This window comes from Zonotrichia albicollis, chromosome 10 (assembly GCF_047830755.1).
Source record: "Zonotrichia albicollis isolate bZonAlb1 chromosome 10, bZonAlb1.hap1, whole genome shotgun sequence".
Taxonomy (NCBI): domain Eukaryota; kingdom Metazoa; phylum Chordata; class Aves; order Passeriformes; family Passerellidae; genus Zonotrichia; species Zonotrichia albicollis.
The window spans coordinates 38,085,772-38,098,773 of NC_133828.1; positions in this window are offsets into that span (position 1 = coordinate 38,085,772).

Consider the following 13,002-nt stretch of genomic DNA (forward strand, 5'->3'; position numbering starts at 1 on the left):
TTATTGAGGGTTCATTTGAACCCTTTTATTGATTTATTTCTGTGATGCCAACAGGACAAGGAGCACACTGGGCAAAACCTGGCTTGGTGAAGCCCATGGTCAGAGGAGCCCTTGGGTGACCCTGTGGCTTTGTGTCCCCTCTGATGAGGGACCATGGAGGCCCTGAGGAAGCCAGGATTGACCCCAGTGAGCTCTGAGGTGCCTGTGCCATTGGATATCACTGGGAAAAGGTGAGCTGAGGGACTGGGAAAGCTGGAGATGGCTTCTCCCAGCTCCTTTTCCTGCTGTGGTGTCTTGGTTTGGAAAGACAGGAGTCTGCTGAGGAAGGCAGGAGCCTCCCCTGAAATGGAGAATGTAAACCCTCCCCACCCCTCTCAATTGCTATAAATTTGAAATTAAGGGGCTCTCAGGCAAAATTATGGGAGCAGAAATAACAGTTCTTTAATAGGGAAAGGGAAAAAAAATAAAAGGATAAAATAAGCAATGCAGTGCACTAGAACAACACTGCCAGAGTCAGAACCCAGCCTGACAGCCTGTGGGTCAGGCTGTTGGTGGCAGTCCCATTGGAAATGTGGCTGCAGCCCTCCTGCAGTGTCAGGGCTGGTTCTGTTGGAGCAGGGGGATCTGTAGAGAAGGATGGATTCTTCCTCTGAAGATGCAGTGGAAGGAGAGGCAGCTGCTGTTCCTCTGGGGAATCCCGTGGAGAAAGCCGTGCTGGTGTCTCACAAACCTCTGGATTATATCTGGGTAGCAATGCTTGGCTCCTCCCTCTGGGCTCACATCTCCCAATGGGATGTTCTAGTTCTTATCAGCCATGCAGGGACATTCAATAGTCTGTTATCAGCAGTGTCCCCTCCCAGGGAGGTGTGAATGTGGTCACTCAGAGAGAGAGATAAAGCAAACTGCCCACTTGGAAAGGTAATCTGCCATACTGATGGGAATGGAAAACAACTTGCATTGCAATCTTCAACCTGGGGAAAGGCCCATCCTCTCCTGGGCCTGTGGTGCTCTTGCCTGAAGGATCAGGACAGCAATTTCCACATCCCACTCCGTGGCTCCTCCATGCTGCAGGTTGCTCCAGCATCCTGCTGGTGCCCTGGGGCGATGGGGAAACCTCCTCTTGTGGGTGGATGCTGTGAATTTTGGGCGTGGTGGGCACCCAGAGCTAGGGAAACTCCCAACTCAGGAGGACACAACCATCTCCTCAACTCATTACCTTCCACTCCCCTCTAGTGGTTATGGAGCCCGTGGGAGGCTGAGGGGAGCTGGGTGTGCAGGGAAGTGGCTTTTTATTCACCACTGATGCCATCTGAAGGGCACTGAGGGGTTCCTGCTCAGGGCCAGAGAGATGCGAGCCTGTGTGACACAGCCCAGGCTGAGACAGGGTGCTGGAGATGGGGGTCACACCCTGCACCTTCCTTTCTTTAAAAAATAAATTTAAAAAATATAAATAAATTTTAAAAAAATAAAAAAAAACTAATTCTCTTCTCTCCTTAAAGAGAGAAACAAGAAAAATGTAGCTACAATTAGCTCCAGGGCATGAGCCCTGCTGTCCTCAGCTCTGTCCCCAGCCCGTGACATCCTCAGGGTTGGTTTGGTTCCTGGGCTGAGCCAACCCCAACGTGGGGCCAGGAGCCTGGAGAAGGAAGATGTTGTTGTTAATCTGACCTCAGTTCCTGCTGTTGTCAGCTGCCCAGAGAGCTGAAAATGAGAGGATGAGAGCAGAGCTGAGATGGGATAATAACCATCAGTCAAAGAAGGACCCCCTCAGTCTGTCGGCTGTCATCCCAAGAGGTCCTCCTGGAGCTGATCCTGGCTGAGCAAACACCTCTGTGCTTGTGTCTCCTCCTGGCTTTGTTTTCCCCTCCATGATCCAGCAAACGTTGATCTGAGGCACCCCAGAGCTGGTTCAGGTGGTGGTGGAGGGAGACAGAGTGATCCTGCCCCAGTCTCCCACCAGCTGGCAGCAGCTTTTTGGGTGCATTCCCACGGGCATCTCTGCTGGGATGGCAGATCCTGGCCCCAGGGATGGCACAAGGAGCCCTGGAGAGGCACCCACAGCTGTCACCCCCATCCTCCTTGGGGACATCTCCAGCCATCCCTACCAAGGCCACCTCCCTGCCACCACGCTGTCCCCAACCTTCCCGAGGATCCAGGGACCTTCGTGTTTGCTTGAGAACTGAGATTCCTCTTTTTCCTCCTTTTTTTTTTTCTTTCTTTTTCCCCCCCTTTGGAAGTTGGGAAGTTTCCAGCATGAGTCACTGCCCGCCTCCCCTCCGTAATGAGCGCTCTGGGAGCTGCAGGATGACTTTGGGGTGGGCTCCTAGAATTAATCAAAGTATCTTCCACATTTCATCCGGCCAAATCCCTCCTGACTGGCACGGCCCTGTCCCAGCCCCTTCTCCCTCTGCCCTTTCCTCCTCTTTATTTTTTTATTCTTGGTTTCTTTTATCCCTTCCCTCTCAGCAGCATTTCCCACAATTTACTCGTAACCTCTTTTCCCCTTCGGTTCGGCGGAGCCCTTTTTGGGGAGGTTTGTTTGTTTTGTGCTTGCAGCCCTTTTCCTGGTGTCCATCATTGTGTCGCTGCCGTCGGGAAGTTTAGGGCTTTGTTTTCTTTGGTTCACAGGCTTTTTGACGTGTTAAATAACAGGGATGGTTTCACCGTTTGACAGTAGGGGAAAATCCACCCCGGTGACCCCACCCCACTGCTGCCTTCAACTCCCCATTAAAGCCTCTGTGGTTTTAATTGCTTTCAGGATTAAACAAATGTTTTAATGATTTAAAAAAAAAAAAAAAAAAAACGAAAAAGAAAGAAGTGATTTTGAGCATTTTTCCCCTCTCTGTTGGCCACCTTGTTCTGTAGGAGCAGTGTGGGTGGAAGAGCTCTGGTTGCTTTGTTGATGGGAGCTCCATGAATCCCAAATTTTTTGGGATGGAAGGGACCCTAAAGCTCAGCTCAGGTGGGCAGGGACACCTTCCACTGGTCCAGGTTGCTCCAATCCTCATCCAACCTGGCCTTGAGCACTTCCAGGAGAGAGGGAATGAGACAGATCTGACAGGGGAGGTTCACCAAATAAATTTGTTTGACCCTTGCCTTGCTGAGCTAAACGCTTTAGGTTTGATTCCCGTGAAATCCAGCACTGCCTTTCCTCTGGAATCTGCTTTTGAGGGCAGTGCTGCTGAGATAAAAGGCACACTGCAGGAAAGGCTGGATTTTGGGATTTAGCAGCGCAGGTAGGAATGCTGGAAGCTTGGAGGGGGCTGGTTGTCATCTGGTATATTTCCTTGTGATGATGCAATGTGTCTTTCCTGGGAGCAGAGCACAGATCCCGTGTCTTTTGATAGCTGTGGTATCTTGGATTCCTCCTGGATGACTGGCAAGGTCTTAAAGACAAACCTGAGAGTCGGAATTTTGTGTTCCCTCTTCATTTATCCAGCTCTGTTTTCAGTTCTCAGGGTGTACTTGGATACACAAGCCTTGGCTTTTCTAGCAGCAAAGCTCCAAAAACTGGAAATAAGAATTTGGGGTGAAAACTGAAATGATGGACATTTCCAGCAAACCAAAACTGAAAAAAAAAAAAAAAAGGAGAGAAAGAAGAGACTTTGTTTGTAAAGAGGTATTTCAGCCAGCCTGAATTAAATATTTCACTTGAACAGCGGTTTATATTGGAAAATTTCTTTTTAAATCAAAATTTTCACTTAGAGGCCCTTCAGAGATGCCTTCTTAGTATTTCTTCCCGATTTTGCTGTTGCTAAACACTCCATGAAATTTCTGCAGTTGTTGTGATTTTAAAATCATCCTTTCAGGAAAGCATCACCCACCTCCTCTTGCCCCAGGCTTTTCACATCGTCCCGAATCCCCATGAAGCATATATATAAATACAGATAAAGAGCTGCTCCCTGCAATCCAGGGATTGCACATCTGCAAACCAAATTTCACCTGCAGGTGAATAAAGCCAAGGACAGAATCAGAGATTCGAGGAGTCAATGAAGATGATTTTTGGCACCAATTTGGGCAAACCTCTCCGTCCAGCAGCCTGTAACATGTGCTCAGACACAAGTGTGCACCTAAATCCTCTCTGGAAGCACTCTGCTGAGTTGAGGCCTTGAGTTTTAGCCTCCTAAAAAGTCTTGGCAAGCCATGAAATGTGCTTAAAGGCCAGAAATGAAAACACGTCCTCGCTGGCAATAACCTCTCGGTTCTGAGGGATGTTCTTTTTATAGGTCAAAGACAGATGGGAAAAATTCCTGCATTTCCCAAATAACAATGGGAAAGGAACCATTTAATCCGAAACAGCACCGTGGGGCTGGGTCCTTCATGGATTTTGGATACAGGTGCTGCTAAACCTGGCTGGGATGGGGCAGCAGCTCGCTGGGGATGCCCTGATGTGCTGGAGATGCTCTGATGGATCCACAGGGAATCCCACCTGCACCTGCAGGTGCTCCAGCCAAGTGACAGCCAGCACAGAGCCACTGAGGGCTGGTGGCTGAGCCCTGGTGGGTCCTTTGTGCCCCTTCCAGAGCCATCCTGGCAGAGCCAGCAGGACTTGGAGGGGAAATCGCTCTGCAAACACCTTGGCAGTGGGGATTTGCGGGGGGAGCCAACAACATGACAGGGCTGGATAAGCCTGGAGTGCAGGGGTGGGAGGGAGGGAGGCAGGGCAGGGCCTGGACAGGGCCCTCAGGGAATCCCTGCCCTCCCTGTGGCTCCAAGCTCATCCCCACCTCCATGTGTCCCAAGGAGTCGGGGCAGGCTGCTCTCCATCACAGGTTTGGGAGGGAGCTCACTGCAGCTCAGTGCTCCACTCTGCAGGATAATGGGAACATCCCAGCCAGCAGGGCTTGGTTGGGGATTTTGACCACCCAAAGGAAACCCCAGGCTCCTGATCTGTTCTCCCCCCCCTGCTTGTCATTTGGCTCTGCTTCAGCTCCAGGCTGTAAAAAGCAGTGGAAAAATGACAAGAAGGAGGCTGGATGCACATCCACTGTGTCAGCTGACCCCAGAGTGGCAGGGCCCTGTGGACCCTTTATTTTTATCCTGGACTGGGATTGCTCCTCAGTTTTGCAAGAGTTGGAGGCTGGGGACTGTGTGACTTCCAGGGCAGGATGCGAGCCCAGAGTGCAGAACACACCCTCTGCCAGGGGCCAAAATCCACAGCCTGATCCTCCTCCAGGCCCAGGAGTGTGTTTGTGCTGCTTCACCAGACAGTCCTGGAGATCCTGCAGGGGATGACACAGGCAGGGCTTGTGTTCCAGCCCTGTTTCCAGCAGGAAAACACAGTAAGATACAGTGATTTCACCTTCTGGGCCTTTGGCAGGAATCTAAATCTCAACCACTGCTGCTTTCCTTAGGGAAAACTCCCTCTGGGATCGGCTGTGGCAACAGGAGATGCTGTAGGTGCAAGTGGGGCAGGTGGTTGTTGAAGATTTCCATGCAAGATATTTTCCATTCCCATCAGTATGGCAGATTACCTTTGCCAAGTGGGCAGTTTGCTTTATCTCTCTCTCTGAGTGACCACATTCACACCTCCCTGGGAGGGGACATTGCTGATAACAGACTATGGAATGTCCCTGCATGGCTGATAAGAACTAGAACATCCCATTGGGAGATGTGAGCCCAGAGGGAGGAGCCAAGCATTGCTACCCAGATATAATCCAGAGGTTTGTGAGACACCAGCACGGCTTTCTCCACGGGATTCCCCAGAGGAACAGCAGCTGCCTCTCCTTCCACTGCATCTTCAGAGCAAGAATCCATCCTTCTCTACAGATCCCCCTGCTCCAACAGAACCACCCCTGACACTGCAGGAGGGCTGCAGCCACATTTCCAATGGGACTGCCAGCGACAGCCTGACCCACAGGGTGTCAGGCTGGGTTCTGACTCTGTCACTGTTGTTCTAGTGTACTGCATTGTTTATTTCATACTTTATTTTCTCTTTTCCCTATTAAAGAACTGTTATTTCCTGCTCCCCTATTTTTGCCTGAGAGCCCCTTAATTTAAAGTTTATTGCAGTTTGGAGGGGTGGGGAGGGTTTACATTCTCCATTTCAGGGGAGCCTCCTGCCTTCCTTAGCAGACTCCTGGCTTTCCAAACCAAGACAGTGGTGCATCCTTCTGCTCATTTATTGATTCACCTGCCGGAGGAAGCAGCACATAAACCCATTGGTATCTCTGGGAGGGAACCTGGTTTAGATCCAGACTTGGACAACCCCAGGTTTGTCCTTTTCCCAGTTCTGCCTCCTCCTGATTGCAGCTGTATCCACACGATGGCACCAGCCCCCAGGCACTGTCCTGCAGGCTGGGCTGGGACAGGGAGCTGGGTTTGACCCAGTGAGGGGGGAAAAGTTTCCTTGACAGCAATCCAGGAGGGCTGGCAGAGCAGAGACAAGCTGCAGCTTGTTCCCTGGCCAAGGTGGTGCAGGAAAATGAGAGTGATTTGGGGGTGCTTGGAAGGGACCTCAAAGCCCATCTCATTCCACTCATGCCATGGGCAGGGACACCTTCCACCATCCCAGGGTGCTCCAAGCTGAACTTGAACATGAACCTCACAGCTCAGAAATCACTCCCTGGCTGGATTTGAGCAGCCAAAACTCTTAAAAAACAGTTTTGAGGTTATCTAAATCACCAAATTCTTTCCCCACGCCAGCTGAGCTCTGAAACTTCCCTGGAAGGAGGAGAAGGGCAGAGCCCTGAGAAGCACTGCTGGAAAAGTTCTGTAAGAGATTTCAGGACCAGAAAAAACAATGTCAGGGCTGAACTTTTTGGTGGTCTGTGAGAAATGCACAGAAACAGAGGGGTCCAGGACCAGGAGAAGCACAGATGATGCTTTGCACTTTGTCCTGGGCAGTTTGAGTTGCTCTTTTCTGGGGCATGAACCAGTGCAGGCAGTCTGGAAGCCAGCTCCATCTCCTGCTCTTTTTCCCTTGTTTTCTCTCCAAAACAAAGCAAGCATACGTGTTCCAGACAGTGGGGTTTGGTTTTGCTCTTTCCAGCCCCTGGCATGTCAAACAGGGCCCTGATCCTGTGGGAACACAAGTGGCCATTAAAACCAGGAAAAAACAACTGTGAGGTTTCACCTCTCTGCCACCTTTATTTCTCCAGCACTGGTAAGTTGAGGCATGGGGCAGGATCCTGGACAAAATTCCCCAAAATCTTGGGACTCGGGGCAAGAAGGAGCTGGTTTTGGGGAAAGAAATACTCCTCTTATTAAAGAGATTGTAGAGTAGGGGAGGAGCCATCTTGGTGGTACTAAATGACAATTTGTGAGGAGGAGGAGTTTTGTTTAGAAGTGAAATCAGCTCCCAGCCCCAACACTGATGAAAGGGAAATGGTCTGGCTGTTCAAACATGCCACAGTGAGAGGCCACAGAGCTGTGCCAGAGCTGGCTGGATGTGCCCATCCCACCCCTGACAGGGCTGCGCTGTGTCCTGCAGCCACCCATCAGGTCTGAGCTTCTGCCTTCTTGTCCTGCTCATCCCAGACCCTTGTGGAGCGTGTGGAGTGAAAGCCCTGTGGGTCTGATGGACATTTTAAGGAATGTTGGGGAGTCTGGCCAGGGAAGCTGTGGTTGCACCATCCCTGGAAGTGTCCCAGGCCAGGTTGGATGGGGCTTGGAACAACCTGGGATAGTGGAAGGTGGAAGGTGTCACCATGGGAGGTGTCCCTGCAATGGCAGGGGGTGGAACTCAATGAGCTTCCATGTCCCTTCCCACCCAAACTCTGCTGTGATTCTGTGAAAAAAAAAAAATTCTGGCAGGAAAGAGCAGCTTCCAACAACACAAAATCCCTTCTCGCCAGCACGGTGCTCCTGCAGTGTTTGCCACAAAGATGTTGACTTTTTATGTAATTCTATTTTAGAGCAGTGCTAACAAACACGGGTTTAGCAAGGCACTGCTGAAGTGCCTGTGCAGAGCAGCAGAGTTGAGCAGGGATGAAATGCTCACCTGACATATGGATCCATGGGAAATTACTCAGGAGGGCCTGGAGGAGCCGTCCATCTCCACCCTGAGCTCTGCATGTGTGCTCTGGAAGGAGCAGGCCTTTGCCTTCCCTCCTGTCTGCACTTCATCCTAATCCTCTTCTTCCTCTGCACCTCTCTCTTCCTTCCCACTCCTGCTTCCTTTTCTTTTTATTGTGCTGTGACTCCATGAGGGACAAACCTCACCTCAGCCCTTTTGTGGGAAGGTTGGGGCTCAAGATTTGGTGGAGATTAATTCCTCTGCTGGCTTTTACCTGGTCCAGGTTGCCCAAGCAGCTCTGTCTCCTCAGACCAGGGTGTTCTGTGGTGGCAACTGGAAAATGAAGCACAAGCCCCCCACGCCATGGCAGGAGGAGCCCATGGAGCACCAGCTGGTCCAGTGTCCCCAGAGGTGCTGGTGGCACGCTTGGATGTCACTGCTGGTGTCGAGGCTGCCTGCAGGGACAGTGACCCAGGCAGGAACTCATGGGAACATGTCCATGCTCCAGCCAGCTCCTCTGACTTCCTGCACCCCAGGGCAAAATAAGAAAAAGGAGAAATAAAAACCAATGGACAGAATCCCACATGAGGGGCTTGGGATGCCACCAGGAACCAGGAGACCACCTTGGGTGGATGCAAAGGGAGGCCTGGGTGTGGCTGACCCGGACTCCATGTCCAGCCCCATGGGGGGACCCTGCCAGCTTTGGCACTGCTGTGGTGTCCCAGGAAGGTCTCTGTGGCTGCCCCTGGACCCCTGGAAGCGCCCAAGGCCAGGCTGGATGTGGCTTGGAGCAGCCTGGGACAGTGGAAGGTGTCCCTGCCCATGGCATTGGTGGCGCTGGATGACCTCTAAGGTTGCTTCCCATCCAAACCATTCCATGATTCCTTCTGTGGCCACGGAGGTCCCTGCTCAGTATTTTGGGTGCCTCACCCCTGCCTGATGCTGGGATGGACATGTCCCACCACGATCTGCTGTCCAGGCCATGCCAGCTGGTCCCTGGCCCAGCTCCCACCTCATCACTAATTTGGGAAAGCAAGCCGCGGCCTGGCAGGGCCCCTCTCTAACGAGGCTTTCTGCTGTGAGGGATGTTAGGAAATTCCATTACGGCTCTCCCAGCCATGTGGGAAGCAGGAATGGGGTGGTTTTTTGCCATGGACAGCTCCAAAGACGTGATGAACTGCAAACGACCCGCGGAGCCCATTGTGTGCAGGGGCTGGTGACAAAGCCACAGCGAGCAGGCCGGGATGTCACACCCGGCTGGAAAACAATGATGCTGGAAGTGGTGGCGTGAGGCCGGCAATGGGGACAGTCCCCGTCGGGAATGGGGACAGTTCCCTTTGGGAATGGGGTCAGCTCCCTTCCAGAGCAGGAAGAAGGCACCGGTGGCACATCCCCAGCCTCAAACTGCTTTTGGATGGAGCAATTCCACAGCCCTCAACTGGAAGCACATGCTGGGGCCGTATCCATCACCCAGGCCAGAGCAGGGATGAGGGAGGAGAAGCCTTTTGTAAGTGTTGGCCGGGGGAAATATGACTTATCTCGGAGAAATGAATCATGTTTCAGCCAGTGCTTCCTGCAGAAATATTTTTCTCACAGCCTTTGTTCGGGGTTTTTGGCAGATCTGGACTTTGCTGGCGTTAGCAGAAGCCATCCCTGCCGCCCACTGCTCCTGGGGCTGCAGTAGGAAATAAGGAATAAAGGCAGAGGGGACGTGGAAGGAGAAATCCATCAGCTCTGTGCTGCAGCAGGATGTGGAGCTTAGAGGGGAATTTCAGAGGAGATCCCACGATAAAGCCCAGCAGAGCTTGGCTGCTCTTGTGGAGGTACCTGGGCTGGGCATTCTGACACTTGGAATTCTGACACTTGTGCAAATCCCTGTCAGGTGCTGGGGCTTGCTGGAAATCAGCCCTCAGCTCCTCCTCTCTCCCCTGAAAATCAGCATTTTGGGAAGGGGAAAGAAAGGGCAGTGTCTCCTGTTACTATGTGTGGTTAACGCCAGAAAATGAAAAGAAAATGAGAGAAAAATCCGTGTTTTGACATGCAAATCAATCCTGAGCTCCTCATCTCCTTCTCCAAAGGCTTTGACAGGGATCCTGTCTGCCTTCCCACCATTCCCAAACATTGCTCTGGGTCACAGCTCGGGAGGGGAGGGAGGAAAAATGTCCACCTTGCTTCTGGAGAGCTTCAAGGATTTTTCTTCCCAGTGGTAGGGAATTTATCCTGGGAAGGCAATTTCATTCCTGGGCCTGGTAGGCTCCCTGATCATTTTAAAACAGACCCCTGAGGGGGAATAAGGCCTTTAAAAGCTCCATTTGCTCCCAGTCATTTTACACAGTAACCCAAGCTGAAGTGAAGGGTCTTTATTTAAATATGAATTAAGCCCCAACCTTCCCCTTTACTGCCTTATTTTCCTTTGAGGTTTACTTTGATATTATTTCAAAGTCTTGAAGCTAACAAAATACTGGCCCATATTTAAAATGACAGGAGAGTTCTGGAAAAAGATTTAGGAGGCAACTAAAGTCTTTCAGTGCAGGGCTCCGAAACAGGACAGGAAATCATAAAAGGGCTGAGTGCACTTTACCAAGCTCCAGACAAATACTGGGACTACAAAGGCACCGAGAGGGGAATGGCACCGAGACCACAAAGAGCATCAAGGTGCAGCTGAAAAACCTGGAATTATTTCCTTAAAACACGGGCAGGATGCTGGTAACAATGGAACCATGGAATGGAAGGGTTGGCAGGGTGGTTGAAGATCACCTCATCTCACATCTTCCACCATCCCAGGTTCCTCCAAAGCTTAAAGTCCAACCTGGCCTGGGACACTTGCCGGGATTCCAGCCACAGTTCCTCAGTCTGTGGTGTTTGCTTCTTTTTGTGGTTTAGGTGAGCAGCTTCTGCCCAGCTTTGGTGCTGCAAGTGGGAGGAAGGTTTAAAGATGAGACATAAATGTGTGATTTTTAATGTAAAGCAAAGAGGCCGTGTCCGAGTGACAAAGATGGGGATGTGTCCTGCTGGGACTGGCCTCTCCTTTTGCTTCCCATCATTTCTCAGCCATCCATCTGCTGCTGGAGCAGCTTTTGTCTGCCTGAAGCATCACAGAATCCTGTAGGCAGGACAAGCCCTCTAAGAGCAGAGTCCATCCATTCCCACCAATAATTCCTGTCCCCAAGCACCCCATCCAAGCAGGTTTTAAATCCCCCCAGAGCTGATGAGCTACTTTCACATCGTCCCGATGTGAAAGATAAGTTTTTATCTTTCTGCCCGAGCCTGATCCAGGTCCCTTTGTCACTGCACTTTCCAAGAGCAGGAAGCAGAGGATTTATCCCTGTCCTGAGCTTGCAGCTGCACACGGGTCCTCCCTGCTCTCCCAGGTTTGTGTGGGATGCAGCTCCCCCAGCCAAGATCTCCGTGCTGAGGTGACACCGACCTCTCTTTGCTGTCACCCTGCACGGGGGGGGATGCATCTGCCATCCCAGAAACAGTGCCTGGGTGGTCCCAGCACTTCCAAGTTTCCAAGGATCCCTGGGAAAAATCCTCAGTGCTCCCCCCTTTCCCCATCCCTCCCTGCTGTCAGCACTCCTTGGTTTTGTGTGGAAACGGGGTGGCCTTGGGGAGAGCAGACATCCCAAGGGGTGGGATTGGGGGTTGGATTTGTTTGGGTTTTTTTAATAGTTATTATTTTTTCATGTGGACTTTGGCTGAAAATGCAAAAACCTTTCTTCCCCCCCTTTTAGAAATGGAGGGGTCAGAGGTGCTAAGCAGAGCTGGGACTGAGTAAAAAATTATTTTTAAAAAAACCCCAGATCAGTGAGTTTTACATCCTCACCTCAGTGCTTGGCTTCTTTCCAGCGAATATTTTGCTTTGTGGCTTGCTGGAATAGTTTGTGCTGGTTTGTGGGGTTTTTTTTTGCAGCCTTTCATGTGCACAGAAACCAAGAAATCCAGGATCAATATTTAGCCAGGCTTCACGTGGGCGTGTGTGCTGCCACGGAGGAGAAATCCCATTGCTGGGACTCATCTGATCCTGCTGCTTTTAGGGATTTCTTGCTTTCATCCTCTTCTGCACAAGCCACCCTGCCCCTGCCCTTGGTGACATCCCTTAATCTCCCACAGGGTGTTGTGGTGGCATCACAGGTGGGATTGGGAAGGACAATTTCAATCCCCTGGGGAATTAGGGGTGAAAAATGCCATTGGAAAAGGCTCCTGTGTATGGAAAAGAAAATTTAGATGCATCCATGAGGACACAGCTGCAGTTTGGGGTCTGGGTTTCCTGAGTGCTCAGAGAAACCCCAAGCACACAAAAAGCCTTCCCAGCAGCTGATGGAATTGTCTGCCTCCCTCTCCATGGAGTCAGCTGTGTTTGCTGTTAAAATCTGTTACCCACAGAGTTCACAGCTCCCAAACTTTTTTTGGAGGATTTTATGGCCTTGGTTTTCCTCAGGAACTTCATGCACCCATCTGAAAGCCATAGCAGGGCTCTCTCCTGACCATTTGAACAGCTACTCCCTTTTCTGCCTAAAAACAAATGTTGTACCCTAATTCCAGGCTCCAAATCCACCTCTCCAAGGCCATAAACCCACAGGAGCCTCAGCTGAGCCCCAGAATTCATGGAAGAGGTTCCAAAGGTGCTTTGCGAGCATTGGTGTTTGTTTAGAGTTGCAGCGAGGGGTTGAAGGCTTTGATCTCTCGTGATAGATCCTTAAATCCGTGGCACTGGAGCCTGGGGGGAGCAGCCCTGACCCTCTGCAGCAGTGAGGAAGGCACATGGCACAGCTCCTTGGGAAAATCCAGCTCCTGAGCATCCTCATGGCACAGCAGAGCAGCACCACAGGCTCCCTGACAAACCCTCAGGAAAGCTGGATTTGGATTTTGGTACCTGCGCTTAAAAAAACGTCACTTCTTGTGGTGAAATGACAACCTGGGGCAGGGTTAGAGATTCCCCAAATTGCAGTAACTGATGTGAAACCACGCATTCCTCGGGGCTGGGGGAAGTCATTCCTCGTGCTGCGTGCTCTGACAGCTGTTAAATTCACCTTCTTAAATGG